Source organism: Macaca fascicularis, chromosome 10 (genome assembly GCF_037993035.2).
Source record: "Macaca fascicularis isolate 582-1 chromosome 10, T2T-MFA8v1.1".
NCBI lineage: Eukaryota > Metazoa > Chordata > Mammalia > Primates > Cercopithecidae > Macaca > Macaca fascicularis.
In genome coordinates, this window is record NC_088384.1 from 2362162 (window position 1) to 2365716 (window position 3555).

The window sequence follows — 3555 nt, forward strand, 5'->3', positions numbered from 1 at the left end:
ATGACGCAAGGCTACCTCCTCCGTGAGGCTGGTGTTCACAGAGGTACAAAGTGTGGAGGGCAGCGGTGCTGGTCTTCTTGGATTAGTGGCCTGGGGGCTCCCTGTGGAAAACCTCCTGGCCATGGCACTCCTGACGTTGGGGCTGGCCACTCTCTGTGAGGCTGACGGGGCTGTCCCTGCCCTGTGGGGTGTTTAGAAGCATTTCTGGCCTCTGCCTGCTGCGTACAACAGCAACCCTGCCACAAACACAAGGGTTATGACAACCATGAACATCTTCAGACATTGCCTGATGACCTCTGGGGGGTACAAGCGCCTCAGCTGAGAAGCAACGCTTAATTAGAGCGTGCCGTTGACACACATTTACACACCTTTCCCAACACCTTGTTCAGGGTTAGAGGTGTGGATTGCGGTAAATAAATTAATGTGCAAATGAAAGTGATAAAAGCAGTTGGGAACAGTCAAATGGCTCCATCCGTTCCCAGGTTTAGCAGAAATGCTGGGTGAAAACAATTCACAGACAGGGTGTTGAAAAGGAAATTCTACATCACTGTGTATTCCAATGCAAAGTGTTAGACTTGCAGGAAGATATTTTTAAGGTAAAAGACGTAAAAACATTTACAGCAGGAGCAGGCGGTGGAGGCCTGTGCAGCAATGGCCAAGATCAAGGCCCGAGACCTTTGCAGGAAGAAGAGGGAGGAGCTGCTGAAGCAGCTGGAGGACCTGAAGGTGGAGCTGTCCCAGCTGCCTGTCACCAAAGTGACAGACGGCACAGCCTCCAGGCTCTCTAAGATCCGAATGTCCGCAAATCCATTGCCCGTGTTCTCACGGTTATTAACCAGACTCAGAAAGAAAACCTCAGGAAATTCTACAAGGGCAAGAAGTTCAAGCCCCTGGACCTGCGGCCTAAGAAGACATGTGACATGTGCTGCCGACTCAACAAGCACGAGAACCTGCAGACCAAGAAGCAGCAGTGGAAGGAGCAGCTGTCCCCGCTGCGGAAGTGCACAGTCAAGACCTGAGTGGTGCACTGTCAATAAAGCACAGTTGGCTGAGAAAGAAAAAATGTTTAGAGCATTTTGTCATTCGTCAATGGAGGGCTCCAGACCCGCTTGGCTTCTGGGCATTGAGCATGGCCTTAGAGGGGCTAAGAGTATCCATTCTGGGGCTGGATGGTCGAGGTTCAAATCCCAGCTCTGCCTCTTGCTGGCTCCTTGCCTGGGACAAGTCACCCAACGTCTCCATACCTCGGTTTCCTCAACTACAAGCTGTGGTCTTACTTGCACCTGTTTCTTAGGGTTTTTGTCAGGACTGCCTGAGTTAACATGAGTGAAGTCCACAGTCCTGCCCGCCATGGGCTGAGTGCTATGAGTCTCCAATTATTAAAGGCCACAGTTATGAAAAGGAAACACCCTGACACTGTGTTCGAGAACCACACCTGGTGCTTTTGTCTCACTTCATTTAAAAGTTGTAAAGAGTTCTTCTTTCCATGCGTTTCTTGAGATACACTATGATTTCCTCCCAAGGTCCATATTAAACTAAAGATGAAGCTCAGCTATTGACTGACACAGCGGGAAGGCCAAGCTGGGCCCCTGTGTCTACTTCACGCCTGATCTTCACTGGGCCGTGTTCAACCCTGGGCTGACCTCTCACCAGGCTCTGTGTTTGAGGAGTCCAACGATGATGACCAAGGCCAGGCACTTCTGTGAGGTCACTGTCCCCCAGTGAAGCAGGAACTCCCATTCTGTCAGCATCAGTTCAGGGTGAGAGTAATGGCCCCAGAGATGCAATGTTTATCCTCCTGGGTCTCTTGGAAACCATGAGTTGTCTAAGTGTTAAGAAAAGGTAGACAATATTCTACTACATTAAAAATTATGGCTGGGCATGGTGGCTCACGCCTGTAATCCCAGCACTTTCGGAGGCTGAGGCGGGTGGATCACGAGGTCAGGAGATCGAGACCATCCTGGCTAGCATGGTGAAACCCCATCTCTACTACAAATACAAACAAATTAGCCAAGTGTGGTGGCAGGCCCCTGTAATCCCAGCTACTCGGGAGGCTGAGGCAGCAGAATCGCTGGAACCTGGGAGGCGGAGGTTGCAGTGAGCCAAGATCGTGCCACTGCACTCCAGCCTGGGCGACAGAGCGAGACTCCCTCTCAAAATATATATATATATATATATATATATATATTACTTATGGCATCCAATTGTCAAGATCTAATCATCCTACAGGGAAGTGGCTTGAATGCTCCTGCTGCTCTGTCCATTCTAGACGTGGATCAATGGGAAATACAAAAGATTTGGGATGAACACGATTGAGCAGGAGGCAGCACCCACTTTCCCAACACGGAAGAAGGACCCTGGGCTGTAGCTCCCCTTCCCGCCCCTCCAGGGGCTGCCGGGCTGTCCTGGCATCCAGCCCAGAAAAGCTGCGTTCTCTGGGAGCAGCTTGGAGCGGATGAGCGCTTACAGCTCTGCACCGTCCTGGTAATTCATTAATGACAGCGCAGCGCAGCGTGGGCGGCGTTCCTGTCAGGGTGCTTTCTACAGGAGGAGAGCTTGTTTGCTTCCAGAGTTTATAAGCTGAAAATAGGAAAGGAAATTATTCTAAGGAAGGCGCGATCCTGCCCCCCAAACAAGGAAACTTCTAAAAATTAAAGCACGATGGAGGAGAAGGGGCCTGTCTTTCTCCAGGAAGGCCAGTCTGAAGCGGGGGACATCTCTGCCGAAGCCACACCATCATTCAGCAGCCATGGAGGGAGTGCCTGCTGTTCATGGGGCACTGTCCTGGGGCCTGGAGCTCCCTGGGGAGCTGATGACCAAGGCCCAGACCTGGTGGGATTTGCACTTTAGTGGGTGGAGGTAGGTGGAGAATAAGTCATTACAGAATCACAAACTAAGTCAGCCCCAGGATAGGTGCAGAATAAGACATTACAGAATCACAAACTAAGTCAGCCCCAGGATGAGAGGCTGGGTTGCGGGGGGAGAATTGCAGAAGGCCTCACGTGGTGGCAGGATAGTGCACAGTGTCCATAGATGTGGCGGTTAAAGGGTGAATGAGCCCAGGGCTCTGTCACCAGGCCGTCAGGGACCTGGTGAGAATAAGGGCAGGCAGCACATCACACTTTACGGAGAGCGCGGTTCCCAAGGGGTTGAGTCTATGAATCAACTTACTTATCATAACCATCTTACGAGGTCTCCAAGGTCTACAAGACAGTCCCAGGGTCTCATGGCTGGAAGTGGTGGAGCCTGGATGAACTCACACGTCTGGCTGCAGGGTCCACGCTGTGTCTCCTGGAAAGACATGGATAAAGCCCTGCAAACAGCTCCAGACAGGGCCAACAGTGAGTGCAGCAGGTGTGTGTGCCAAGTCCTCTGCCAGCCTGGCGGAGGTGAGGTCACAGCAAGGCATGGAGGGTGGTGAGAGGGTGGCACTGATGGCCAAGACCTGGCACGTGAATGAATGAATGAATGATTGAAAAAATGAATGCCTGATGCATGGGTGAGCAGAATATGAATCTGGGGCAGCCTACCAAGTTAACGAAGGAGGTCACCCTG

At 51.6% G+C, this 3555-nt stretch overlaps 1 pseudogene; it reads left to right on the forward strand.

Annotated features, from left to right (window-relative positions):
• Nucleotides 1-651: 651 nt before the first annotated feature.
• On the forward strand, nt 652-1019 carry LOC102132127 (large ribosomal subunit protein uL29 pseudogene; annotated as a pseudogene).
• Nucleotides 1020-3555: the final 2536 nt, after the last annotated feature.